This window comes from Terrapene carolina, unplaced genomic scaffold, assembly GCF_002925995.2.
Source record: "Terrapene carolina triunguis isolate 2854851 unplaced genomic scaffold, T_m_triunguis-2.0 Scaffold97, whole genome shotgun sequence".
NCBI classification, from domain to species: domain Eukaryota; kingdom Metazoa; phylum Chordata; order Testudines; family Emydidae; genus Terrapene; species Terrapene triunguis.
Window position 1 is genome coordinate 19,812,052 of NW_020664448.1, and position 14,756 is coordinate 19,826,807.

A 14,756-nucleotide genomic window follows, 5' to 3' on the forward strand; every position below is an offset into this window, starting at 1 on the left:
TGATTTCAATGGGATCAGGATTGAGCTCCTAGTGTATGTGTATATTTTATAAGATGTTAACTGAGCCAAAGATGGCATCTGAAATAAATGCTGGCTAGTCCTGGACTGGAAAACATTCTCTGGAAAAAACTACTTGCTTGTAACTGCAGCATACTTAGTGCAACTGCTTAGCAGAGGGTTTTAAGTTTCTTAAACAGATTGGCTTAGTTGATTAGCTGAGTGGCTGCTGGTCTTTCCTATCTCTTTCTCTGATGATTGGTCCTTAGCAGAGCAATCCACTGACAATGCATTTTTCAAGGTTCTCTCTTCTCTGTCACTATAGGAGGTCACCTTTACTTTATTATCTTTTTTTTTTTAAACTTATTTATTTGTCTGGTTGAAGAGAAGATTTTCTTTGGCAAGTTTTGACCCAAAACTCTCTGATTCTAAATCCTAATGACATAAAAACATAGAGGAGTCTTTTAAACATTAAAAGACCCACTTCTCAAGATGAATTGCAAAGGCAAGCAATATACACATGATCAGGAATGCAGGTGCTTAGCATTCATACAGAATTTATAATAGGAAATTGAATCTGTTGCCTCTCAAGAGTAGAAACCATGTCAATATAAAGACATTGAAAGTTTTTGAAGCATATCTGGGTCAAAGCTTTAGCAAACGCCATTCTACTGTTGACCTCATGGTTGGCCAAGCAAGCTTTTCCATTTTATAATGACACCATTTCTTATCTGCTACAAAGGGAACTTTTCGAGACGGTGAGATGAAATAGTACTTTCTGGTCTCCTTTTAAAAATCTACCATGATATTGATACAGAAATGTTGCCCCAGATCAATCCCTTATTTTTGTGTAACACACACATCCAAATCCATCCTTATTTTAGAAATCTATCTTGGATGGTGACAGCATTTTATATTTATCCATGTTGAGAATGAAAATCTTCATGTGTGCTTAAGCTATGAAATGAGTGCCCACTCTCCTGTGTCCATTACATTATAAAATGCATAAGCTGTCAGTTGTATTCATTATTTTCCTTTTAGTTTTGAAATATAAGAGTTCAAGTGTTGGAGACACAAGTGAGCTCTGGATGAAGCTATCACAGATCATGCTGTTTCATTTTAACATGAAAAGTAAATAGGTGATGTTTGCCAATTATATGAAATTTGTTTTTGTTAAAAAAAAACCCTGAAGATTTGGGTGAAAAGTACAAGTGAAATTAAAAGTCTTGGAGGGGCTGAACATAGAATCATAGAGTTCAAGGCCAGAAGGGACCATCAGAGACTCTAGTCTGAACTCCTGTATATCACAGGCCACTAATATCATCCAGCACTTGCACACTAAACTCAACAATTGAAATTAGACCATAAGATTACAACGCTCAAGAGACTTAACTCTTATGTACCACAGTCAGAGAATCGAAGGGACTGATGTGCACCAATGCCTGAGGCCCCTGCAATGGCAGGGAATTGATTAAGTGACATCACAAGGAATGCTGAATAAGTGCTAGATACAATGTACATTGGCAAAAGTAATAAACTTCCCATATATGTTGATGAGGCAAAAACTGCAGGTATTTCTCAGGAAGAAGATTATAGTTGAAATCCTGGACCTAGTGATATCAATGGGAGTTTTACCATTCTCTTTCGTGGGGCCAGGATTCAACCCTATGAATCAACATAGCCAGCCCAATGAATAGGTAAGCCTGGTGTGCAGCAGCAAAGCAGACAGCAAGTATGGTGAGTGGAAGTATTGGAAAAATGATAGAAAATGCAGAAAGAGATGCAATGATATGATGGCATGCTCTTACTGGTCTTGATCAATCACTCCTTTACTCCAGTTTTACAATGGAGTTATGCCATTTGATTTCACTGCCGTTATATTGGGATACAACTGCTGTAATGCAGTGGTGAATTGAGTCCACTATTGTGTCTCTCAAAATCTTACTTCCAAAGTTAATTCAAATGGGCTAAGATATGAACAGTGTCCTGTGCACAGAAAAGTAGCAGAGAGCCCATCAACAAGGGCCAAAAAACATAATGACGAGGCTTTATACTGAATTGTGGGCAGGTGCTTAGCGAAATATCACAGGGATCATTGCGTATGTCCAGTCTTAATTATTATCTTCTTTAATAATCTAGAAGAAGGAGCAAAGTGAACATTATTTGCTAAAAAGGGAGTCTTGGTGAACCCTAGTTAGCACAGAGGAACAACACAATGAGCCTAGGGAGCAGAGCAACAGAAGGGCTTAGTGCATGCAGGCAAGGGTAGAATAACCCTGGCATAAAATGTGAGGATGAAGCTACCACCACAGTTCCAACAGGAGGCCTATCTTCCAGCAAAGTCCACACCACCACATAATAACACAACAGACACCCAGCCATCAAGTCAGGTATGGCCTGCCACAAGCTGGCATCTCGCCAAGCATGCATTTAGGCACCTCAGCTTGGCAGGTAACAGGGAATGTAGCTAATGAGATGGTTTGCACTTCATTGTAAGTTAGCTTCATTCTGTTAGTGATGTTCTAGAAAACACTGCTCACCCCCATTTTATTGTGATGCAGGAACGTGTGTGGGCCCACAATACTGCACCAGTCCTGTGAGCACTGAAGATGTTGTTTTACAGTTTCTCTTAATTCATGTACAATGCCACCACTGTTTACTAGGCTGCTCATGATGGATTTGTTATCAGTCATACAGGTGTGTTGGGTTGTTATTCCTCAGTACTTTTTTTTCCCCCTCAAAAGTCTCTCTCTCTGTCAGGGACACCGTGCTTTGCACCCCAGTGGCTATCAGGCTTGTAGTGAAGCTACCCTCATATAAAGCAGCAGAGTGACCTCCTGTCTCTTCGCCAGTCAGCGCTAACAGAGTCAGGTTCTCTCCTTCTCTTTCCCCTACAGGCCTGGCATTGGCTGCAGGTATAGGGGGGTGGGACTAGCTGGCAGGGGTGCTGGAACAATTTTTATAGTGGGGGGTGCTGAAAGTGGAAACTATGTATTTGGTTATTACTACTTCAAGCCAGTGGGTGCTGCTACACCCCCCCCCCACTCCAACACCCTGAATTCCAGCACCCCACTAGCTGTATCCATAGACTCTCTTTAACCCCTTTTCTGCTGGCGTGAGGTTTCTCAGCACCATCACACATCCTCCCCGCTTATGACCCCATTTAGAGTACATCCCTCCCCCATCAGCTTTCCCCCATCTGATGAAAATAAATTCACATTTAGATGGGCTCTTCCAGCCCAGTGTTGGTATGGAAGGAGAAAGGCTGGAGGGACAACTACTACCTCATAATTCAGGAGTTAGTTTCCTTCACGGCATGAAGCCATCAAAGAGGGGTATGGTCTGTGACTAAGGTGAAGTGAGTTCCCAAGAGGTAGTACAGAAGTGCATCTATAGACTGCGTCAATGCCAACACCTCCTTTTCAATTAAGGAATAAGACCTCTCCCTTGGGAACATCTTCCAGCTAATGTACAGATGGCATGCTTGTCACCTTCCACTACCTGGGATAAGACAGCTCCTAATCCCACATCCGAGGCATTGGTCTGTAACAGGAATTCTTTGGTGAAGTTGGGGCTATATACGACCAGTTCTTGGCAGAGCTGGGCCTTCAGTTTGAAAAGCGTCTTCACGAGCCTTGGTCCACTGGATCATTCTTGGGCTATTATTTTTGAGGAGAGCTGTAAAAAGGGCTCTAATGGTCAAGAATCCAGGAATAAACTATTGGTAGTATCCTGCCAGGCCTAAAAAACAGTGTACTTGTTTCATCAGGGAAGGCATGGGACATGTCTGGAGGACTTGTACCTTACCCACAAAGGTCAACCATGCCATTCCACAAAGCATACCCGAGACAGGTTGTCTCATTCTTGCCCAGGTGTCATTTAGTAGGGTTTGCTATCCTTTGAGGGACTGTAATACAGCAGTTTCATATTTTAGGTGGTTTTGATAGCTTTGACTGTAGATTACAACATCATCGAGGTATGCAGCAGCATAGCCATTACAGGGGGCAAAGGATCTGGGCCATCAGTCATTGGAACATGGCTGAGGCCCCGTGTAACCTGAAAGGCATTGTACAGAACTGGAAGATGCCAAAGGGGGTGGAAAAGGACATTTTTTCCCCCAGGATTCAGGTGTGAAGGAGGCAGGGGCAACACTAGAATAATTAGTTCAGGGGAGCAAAGGGGTGGCAAAGACCATTATTTGGGGAACAAGGATTTTGCCACACATACCTTCATAGAATGTGGATAAATAATGTCAATAATAAAGTATTTACTTTACTGAAGCTAGCTATGCCTGTTATTGTGAGCACTGGCAAATCTGTCAACAGCTCCCTTCCAATCAAGAGACTCTGACAACTCTTTTTCAATAGCCATGTCAACCAAGGCCCTTAACTGGTCACTTGTCATGCAGTTCCTCAGGTAATCTATCATCCAGACATGAGAAAGTTTTTTCACGTGCAGCACTTGATGGAGTCATTCTCATACCAATCACGCTTCATTTATGCAGTTCATGGAAGGCAAGTTTGTATTTATAAAAAGAAAAATTAGCAGCTGCAGCAAACTGTCAGGCTTGGGCTGCTGCTGCTCTTCATAGCATTCCATTATTTTTGTCAAAAGTTTTAGCTTAGGCGTCACACTGTCTAGATCACTTCCATTGTGTTCTGCAAGTGGTGTTAATTTTAGAAACTCAGGTAAGTTCTCATACTTTGGTTAAAGCAATTGACACCAACAAGAACATATTTATTTTCAGAAAAATCTTCATTGAAGTTCTCTATTTATTTGATCAAGCACTGGCAAAAAGGTGAATCTCCTTTATCTGAAAAGGGCTGTTCATCGCTTGACATGGCGTCAGTCAAAATGTATTCCTGAAGTTTGTAGGCAACTTTGATACACAATTGTGTATTCCCTGAACTTCGGGAACCTTCAAATCATTTTCTAAGGCTATGGTAATGGCTTTTGTAAGAACATAAGAATGGCAATATGGGGTCAGACCAATGGTCCATCTAGCCCAGTATCCTGTTTTCTGTCAGTAGCCACTGCCAGATGTTTCAGAAAGAATTATAAGAACAGGGCAATTTGTCAAGTCAGCCATCACCTGTCATCCAGTCCCTGCTTCTGGCAGTTAGAACTTTAGGGACACCCAGAGCATGGGGTTGTGTTAATGACCACTTGGCTAATTGCCATTGTTGGACCTATCCTCCATGAACTTATCTAGTTCTTTTTTGAACCCAGTTATACTTTTGGCCTTTACAACATCCCCTGACAATGACTTCCCCGGGTTGACTGTGCATTGTGTGAAGTACTTCCTTACATTTGTTTTGAACATGCTGCATATTAATTTCATTAGGTGACCCCTGCTTCTTGTGTTATCTGAAGGGGTAAATAACACTTCCCTATTCACTTTCTCCACACAGTCATGATTTTATAGACCTCTATTATAAGCCCCCTTAGTCATCTCTTTTCAAAGCTGAACAGTCCCTGTCTTTTTAACCTCTCCTCATATGGAAGGTGTTCCATACACCTAATCATTTTTGTTGCCCTACTCTGTACTTCACTCTGTATTTTATCAAACACCTCTTCCATACCTCTCATGTTCAGAAATTCATTGATTAGGGTGACCACAGATAAGCATGCTTGAGACAATTCACACTTAACTGCTTGCAAGTAGTCAGTTATAATTTTAAGCAGTCAAAGAATGTTTATGAACATGCAAAGGAGGACAATAAAGTCAAAGTCTAATGCCAAACTAAGATCTCGTGTACCCACTGCCCTGTCACCTCTTGACATATAGTGCACCAAACATCACAAGAATGGATGAAATAGTCTTTTTCAAAGCATTACAAGCAGAAACTTGGCAAGTCCGTCAGTGTGTCACAGAACTTTTTCAATTCCAAGACTTCATTTTTGGATTGTACTGTCTTTTACATGGCGATGAATTTTATGCCTATTAGCTGTTCTAGAAAGAAAAATGCACAATTTCTCCAGGATGGTGAAAAAATTCAGGCCATGTATGTTTCCTTTGCATACATCAACGATAACTAAATTGAGCCTGTGACTGCAGCTGTGAGGTACTTCTTCCCATAAGAAACCTTGCACACCATTAGGATTTCCACTCATAACATTATAAGTCTGGGCAATGCAGTTTGTTATATTAATACCACACCTTGACAATGTGTTCTTCATGTACTGAAGGAAAGATTTTGCATTGAGTGACTCTGCAGAGTAGAAATGTAAATAATATCTCAACACAACTGACACTTGTTCAACTTTGCAATTGTCTTTAGTTTCAACAACCATTATAGAGAAAACATTAGCCTCTTTCACTTCTCGGCTTATGCATGCAAGTAGCATTTCTGACATAATGTGAGTGATTTCATTCTGTATTGATGAATGGGTTTATTTTTGCATGGTGTGGTCCACTTTCAATTTTCTTTCTTTACACATTAGAGCTCCGGGAAGTTGCCCTTGTCATCACTGCTTACACTCCCATATCTTCCTCTTTGAGCAAGCCCCCAAACTGCAGTGGGTTGCAGGACATCTGCCACTACTGCAATATACATGTGGTTCTCTTTCACTAAAGCAAAATGTACATCAGTAACTTGTGACTGAACTGAAAGACCATCACCTTCCGGCTAAATGGCTTTGAATGAGCCCATAACATTTGCCAGCTCTTGTGATTCTGACCATTTTCATGCTGTCAGAATCCTGCATCCTTTGCCATAGCTTTTTTTCCAGTTGCTATTTCTACAGCAGGGGATGTTGAAAAAACATCTACATGGGAAGCTGTAAGCCACGTTCATTATTTCACTATATTCGACCCATGGATATAAACCAAACCACTCTCTCGTAAATCGTCTCCACCAGTTCTTATATTTCATTTGTGGGTAAGACCTTAACTGTGGTTATTTTTGGGCCATCAGATAAATTTGCTCAATATCACTTGGTCCTGGTGGAATCTTGCTCCCTGGGCTTACCATATTACCAGATGGGTTCTCTTCATTTCCCATTCACAATACCATATTGCCCAGTCATTTCCTTCCACCTCGTCTTCATCTGTTGAAGAATCTGATGCTGAATGTTCTACTTCTGATTGTTCTACGATACAAGCGTCTCTGTCATTATCTACGGTACAGCGTTTGGAGGTAATACTGGTAAAGCATGCTCTTACTGATTTTTCCGAAATTTGGCCTATTTCTAATGTTGATATATAGTACGTCTTGTTGAATTTCAGCGTACTTGCTTTCCTTTGATGCACTTTTTGTTTGCTGAAAAGTTCTGATATTGTCACTGACCATTTGCTTGACATTTTTTAAAATATTTTTTTAGCTACTTGTGTTCAGAAACAGGGGGGCCTCACAGGCGGAGGCCCAGGCCAGGCCTCTGTGGCAAGCTACTGTTTTGGACTAGTCTAGGCCAGACCTCCCAGGCTAGCTTCCTCTTTCTGTCCAAGTCCATGCAGCATGAAGGAGTGGGGTTGGATGGGGTTACTGCTCATAACCCAAGCCTGCTGGAAAAGAAAATGATGCATGCACTGCACCCTCCTGCACATCGACTTGCCCAGCCCTATCCCTGGCCACGCAGTTAGGGGCTTTGGCCTGGCTGAGAACAGCCTCCCTCCCAGCTACCTTTGTTGGTTCCCGCTTGCTGGGGTGAGGACAGGAAGGGAGGGAGGGTGTGAGGGGGATAGGGAGACAGAGAGTGAGGCTAGGTCTACACTACGGGGGGGGGGGGGGGGCCTCGACCTAAGATATGACCTAAGATACGCAAATAGTGTAGCTGAAGTTGCATATTTTAGGTCGACTTACCTGGCTGTGAGGACGGCGGCGAGTCGACCTCTGCCGCTCCCTCGTCGACTCCGCTTCCGCCTCTCACTGCAGTGGAGTTCATGAGTCGATGGCAGAGCAATCGGGGATCGATTTTATCGCGTCTAACTAGACACGATAAATTGATCCCCGATAGATCGATCGCTACCCACCGATCCAGCGGGTAGTGAAGACGTGCCCTGAGCGAATATGTGTCTGTGACTGTTCACTGCAGCCACATAACCTTTGGGAATATTTCCCAAGCAAGAAAGGACTTAGGATGGTCATGGGTTTGAAACTCACTTCTGCTAGCGTGTGTCTTGTAGGCTGCACATTTCAGCAGCAGTCTTCCTGCTCTCTGAGGTAAGGAACTACCTGCTTGTATTTCACTGATCACTTCCACAGTCACAGCTCACACACTATCGCAAGGGAACAAACTGCCTCTGCCACCTCTGCTGCTGTTATACTGCTTCAGTCAGGTGGGGTTGCTGAAGGGGTAGTGGGAAATATTTGGGGGTGGTGCCCACTATCTCTTACTACCCCTGGGCATCATCTCTTGAGGGGGATCTGTCAACATGCCTTGGTCAGATCCAGGGTGGTAATGTACTCTGCCTCACCTCATTGGCTGAGTCCTTCATCACCCAGGGTATAGGATATGCATCAAATTTTGATACAGCATTGACTTTCCTTAAAACTATGCAAAAATAGGTAGCGCCTTCGGGCTTAGGAACAAGTACTATTGGGCTTCTCCAGTGGCTAAACAACTCTTTAATTGCTCCCAGCTCTAGCATTGATTGGAGCTCTTGCTTCACATTTCCCTCAATTTCTGGGAAAGAGGCCATGGATTTTCTGTGACCCTAAGTCCAGGTTCAGTCTGAACAAGGCTGGGTAAAGAACACTGTGGAGAAAGTAATGGTCAATTCCTGGGCCACGGCCCTTTGTTTTGGGGTAAGGTTGCTTCCAATTTTGACCATCCCCAGCTTTGAGGTCCCAACAGCCTGTGGGTCTAATTCTGAGGCTGGAGGTAGGGGGGCTGTGGTGTCCAGAAACAATCCCAAGAACTCCTTTAATAGCTCCCCAAAATAGTCCTAGTATTTGCCGACAATAACAGGATAGGCAAGGGTTGGGTCCAGGCTGATCGTGAGGTAGTTGTATGCTCACCCACAGCTAGAGTCACTTGAATGCAGGGATAAGATTTTATGTCCCCATGCACACATTGTAACAGGATGGTGCCCAGGGCTGACCCAGGTTTGAGACCACAAAGCTCTGCACCATGGTCTGAGCACCCCTTGAGTTCACGAGGCCTACCACTTCTCCATTCACCTTTATGGGACTGAGCATATCTGCAGGTTTTCCTTGTTGGGCTTGGGACCCCAGGGTACAGATTTTCCCAAAGCTACACTCCATATAGGAGCAATCTTGGGACCAGCGCCCAGGGAAATCACATGCAAAATGAACATCTTGGTCTTTGCTGTTGTGACTGGACCCTCCTCTAGGTGTTGAGGAGGTCCTCTATGCACAGGCACTGGCTTCTAATTTTCCCCAGGGATGCTCAACCCCCACTCAGCCCCAGACCCCACCCCAACTCCACCCCTTCTCACAAACTCCCACCCCTGCCCCATCTCTTCCTGCCCCCGCTCCACCCCCGTCCCCACCCCCATTCCACCCCCTCCTCCAAGACCCCACCCTGCCCTGCCTCTTCCTGCCCCTGCTCTGTCCCCACCCTGCCTTTTCCCCACCTCTTCCCTGCCCTGTTCTGCACCGTCCCCCAAGCATGCCCCATCCCCGCTCCTCCCCCTCCCACCCAGCACCTCCTGCACGATGCTGAACTGCTGTTCCGTGGCGTGAAGAGGTGCTGGGAGGGATGGGGAGGAGCAGGGATGGGGCATGCTCGGGGGATGGTGCAGAACAGGGCAGGGAAGAGGCGGGAGAAGTTGATCAGCGGGGGCCACAAGTGGGCAGGAGTGGGGGGGAGGGAGAGGTGCTGGCTGGCTGCCGGTGGGAGCTAAGCACCTGCTAATGTTTTTCTGTGGCTGCTCCAACCCTGGAGCACCCACGGAGTCAGCACCTATGCCCCTACGTATGGGATCACCTAGTTCAGGAACTGGCAATATTCCTTTCTTAAACTCTGGTGGGTTGGCAGTCTCTCGGACTGAGCCACAGGTCAATAGCTCTAGACTTTTGATCTTGGGTGTCTGTGGGCCCCTCAATCCTTGGGCCCTCCTGTGTCTAGGTGATGGGGGAAGTGGGTTGAAGCACCTCAAGACATTGGCTTCCACCACCTGGTTTCTCATTCGGTAATGTGGGGCCCTCATTCCCAGTGGTTCCCTAGTAGGGCATCATCATGGGGATACTGGCGACTAATAATTTTCCATGAGATGAATGGCATCCATCATGGTTTCGGGACAGTGACCTAACACCCAGTCTTTTCTCCCAGGTGATAGTATCTGGATGAACTGTTCGAGTAGGACCAGCTCAGCCACCTGAGTTCCCATTTTCATCTACAGTCTGTGCCATCTCCAGCACAAGTCTCACAGCTTCTGGGCAACCAGGCAAGGTTTTGCTGCCAGAAAGTACCACTCATCACAGAAGCATTGCAAGAATGTCTCTTTCAAGGTATTGAGAATGGCCACCTTGACGTGTGCATACTCTTGGGCCACAATGGGGTGATAAGTAATTTGCACCACCCTGGTTAGGTATGGAGCCAGCAAAATGGTCCATGGGTCTAGGGGCCACTGGGCTACCATGGCCACTTGCTTGGAGGTTTTGAGGAAGGCCTCAGGATTGTCATCAGCTCCCTTCTTGGTAAGTCTGACAGGGGCAGGGGCCACTGCTGAGTTCAGGCTCACTGGCTCTTCTGTGGCAGATGACCATAGTATTGTGACTATCTCCTATACCAGCTGCTGCTGTTGTTGCTGCTGTTGGGCCACTAGATCACACATCAACTGCTGCTGCTGGTTGGCCATAAGAAGAATGGACATACTGGGTCAGACCCATGGTCCATCTAGCACAGTATCCTTTCTTCTGGCAATGCCTGGTGCCAGATGCTTCAGAAGAAATGAAAACAATGGGGCAATTTATCAAGTGATCCTCCCTGTTGTTCTGTCCCAGCTTCTGGCAGTCAGAGGTTTAGGGACACACACAACATAGAGTTGCCTCCCTGACCATTTTGGCGAATAGTCATTGACAAACCTATCCTCTGTGAAATTATCTAATTCTTTTTTGAACCCAGTTATACTTTTGGCCTTTACAACATCCCTTGGCAATGACTGTGTGTTGTGGGAAGAAGTACTTCTTTATGTTTGTTTTAAACCTACTGCTGCTATTAATTTAACTGGGTGACCTCTGCTTCATGGCATTATGATATTTTCTGTCTTCTTATCTTTTTATTTCCTAATGGTTCCTAATATTGTTAGTTTTTTGACTGACATTGCACACTGAGTAGATATTTTCAGAGAACTATCCACAATGACTCCAAGATCTCTTTCTTGACTGCTAAAAGCTCATTTAGAACCCATCATTTTGTAAGTATAATTGGGATTATGTTTTCCAATGTGTATTAGTTTGCATTTATCAACATTGAACTTCATCTGCCATTTTGTAGGCCTGTCACCCAGTTTTGTGAGATCCTTTTGTAACTCTTCACAGTCTGCTTTGGACTTATCTTGAGTAATTTCTTTCCAGCTCTGTAATAGGGTGCGTGAAAGGCCGGGTGCGCTAGTGGTTAGTGTATCTGATTTCCAGCCCCTTGTGGTGGAGGTCCCTGGCTCCAGAACTAAGGCCAGGAATCTTCTTGCCTCCACTTGCATCTAGGCTTCCTCCCCTAAGGGGACATGATGAGGGACCCAGGCCCTCTCTCTCCACTAGGTCCAAGCCCAGGGCCCTGAGTGAAGCAACACTAGCAAGGTCCTCCCAGAAGAGAGTCTAAGTCTGCTGACCTGGGCTACTTCCTACCTGTATCCCTTGAGTTTGGGGAATGGCTCTTATAGTCCAAACAATCTGTAGTGGCACACCTGGAGTAGTACCTCCTTGTGGACATTTTGCAGCATCTTGCCATGTCCTCAGGTCCCTCTGGGTGCGGGTGGATGTAAGGCTGACGGGGGCTAGCCCCAGGATATCCTTAACGCCAAATTGTAAAATCCACTTACTGCTAGTGCTACCCCTTCTCAGCAGCTTCTCTATCTCTCAGTCAGGTATGCAGTGATTGTCCTGGCTGTCAGGCTTGGGGTGAAGTTCACTTGGTATACATCAGCGGAGCTACTGTCTGCCCCTTCACCAGTCAGCTCTGAACTGAACCAGGTTCTCTCCTTTTCTTTCCCCTCCAGGTCTGGCATTGGCTGCAGGTATAGCAGGGCAGGGCTAGCAGGATCCATAGGCTCTCTTCAACCCCTTTTCTGTTGCTGTGAGCTTTCTCTGCTCCATCACATGGCCCCACAGTGCTAGGGTGTCTCTATCTAGGCAGCACTGGAATGCAAAAAGTTTTCCTCTTGTTTACACCTAGTAAGAGACTTTTCCTACCCCAAAAAGCTTAGCCCCTAAACAGGAAGTATTATTCTCATTTTACAGATGGGCAACTGAGACACAGTAGGAATAACTGTGAAGCCCAAGGTAACACAAAAGTACTGTGGCAGAAGCTGAACCCAGAGTTCATAAGTCCAGGTCCAGCACTTTTCCACCATCCCATCCATCTTTCCTGCCTTCATCTGGCCTTCCCAGTATATTGGGTAACACCTGTGTCTACTATTTAGATTGTAAATGCTTCAGGGCAGGGACTGTGCTCATTCTGTGTCTTGCACAGTGCATATATAATAATACTAATTAATAATCCACCTGCGTTATCTGACATTAAACTGAATAATGTAGAAAAAATAAAAACAAAGTTATATTAAGAAGCTTCCTGTTGTCTACCTGCTCACTTCAACTAAATACAAATCCCGGAAGGTAACACAATGCCTAAGGTAACACAAAACAGAGCCAAAACCAAGTATTGTTCATTGAACCTTTTACTAATGAGAACATCACATTTACTGCCAGGCCATCAGAGAATGGAGAAAGTAAAAATGAAGCACTTTTACTTTTTCTTTAATGCTGAAAACACTAAGTGGAATGAGTTTGGCTTAATGCAGACAGAATGCCTGATTGATGTAGGTTATAATTTTAAAACCTAGCTTTCAGATTCCAAGTACTAACATACTCACCAATTAACATGAACAACAGTTTCTAGACTAGTTTTGACTCTTTCCATTTAATGAACGAAATCCAATCAACTGCCACGTTAGCGTAAATGAAAAATAACTGATTGCAGTAGCAATTAACATAACTTGCCTTCTGGGAAGCTATTTGATCTGCAGCAGTTTCTTAAGGACTGGTACAAGCCCTAGTGTGCCTTGCATTGGACTCCAGCTTATTCAACTAGGAAGAAATCTTTCCAGCTCTGATCACTGCCATTCACTTTAAACTGCTATTCATAAGAAAATGGGTCATAGTTGTTGAAAAACTTAATCTTTTTTTCTTTTCTCTTACATAAAATGTATAATCTCTTCACCCCATAAGAATTGAATTTATTTTAAGTATTCCCAGACTTGTTCCAAATGGTATAATTTAGCCCAACCAGTATCAGTAAAACTGCTACTAACCCGATGTGGAGATAGCCAATAACCTATGGGACAATGTGCTCTAATCTGGAAGTTTGAAGCTCCATATTCTTTCATTAGGCGAACTACAGGGATAGCAGGTTAATTAAATAGATGAGTGGTCACATGTGAAAAGGTAATAGGATATAATTAACACCTTTGAAACAATCTGAAATGAAACTAAAAACCATAAAAGTTCTAGGTTTGAAAACTATCTGTTGAATGATTCTTTTTAGTTCCTCAGCTGTCAGTTTCAAATGCTATTCCGCATTTGTGCTGTAGCATGCGTTTCAACTCAGAGAAGTGACCGTTTGTGAATAGCATTGTATTAATGAAATATCAGCTCCCTATGAGCATTTGACATTTTCTCTGTAGAAATAAACAGCTGTGAAAAAGCAAGCTGGAAACTATTTTGCCTTCCACATCATGAACAGAATTGTTGCCAAGTTCCTACCTAACTGCAGAATCTTAGGGCAAAATGTTCAAACTAAGATAGCTACAATTAGGCTTCTAAAATCCAGTATTGAGGCACCCTGGCACGATTTTCAAAGGTGCTGACCTCCTGCAGTTCCCACCAGTTTCAGACACTGAGCACCTTTGAAAATCAGATGATTTCTAGTTAGGTGCCAGAATATGGATATAGGTGCCTAACTTTAAGCACCCAGGTTTGAAATATTTGGCCTCAGTCATTACAAAGAGGTTGGAAACAAAATGGTAAATGAATGTAGAAAGAAAATACTCCGAAGATGCATAATTATCAAACACATGTGTGATACAGTGCTGGTCAGAAAAAATCCGACATAATGTGGCTGTGTCAAAATTTGTCAATTTGATAAAATCTGAATGTTTCATGGAGACATTTTGTCTAACTGACGTTCTGACAGAACACAGGTAGACAGAATCCTTCGTGCCAGGCAGGTTTTGAAAACTGTTTTCTACTAGCTCACCAGCACATAGCCTTTGCAGTCTCCCTCCCTCCCTTTCCCCGCCCCTGGTCTCCCACTTGACTGCTGGGGAGCCCAGGCTTCCAGGGTCCAACTCCGGGAAGCCTGCCAGGTGGACATTCCTAAGAAGAACAAAACCAAAATTTGAAACCCTCCGCAAACTGGAATTATCTTTTTCTGCCCGGTGCTAGGTATAACTGGATTCCAAAGACTATGAGCGTGGCTTCATGAAATTCAACCTTCATGGAACAAGAAATGGAAGGTGTTGAGAATTAGTAACACAGGCACTACATACCATTGTCTAACTTGTGGTGTAAGGGCTAAGCATAAACATCTATAAAGGGGGACAAGATATCTTGGAAGGTTTCAGATGCATCATTGAA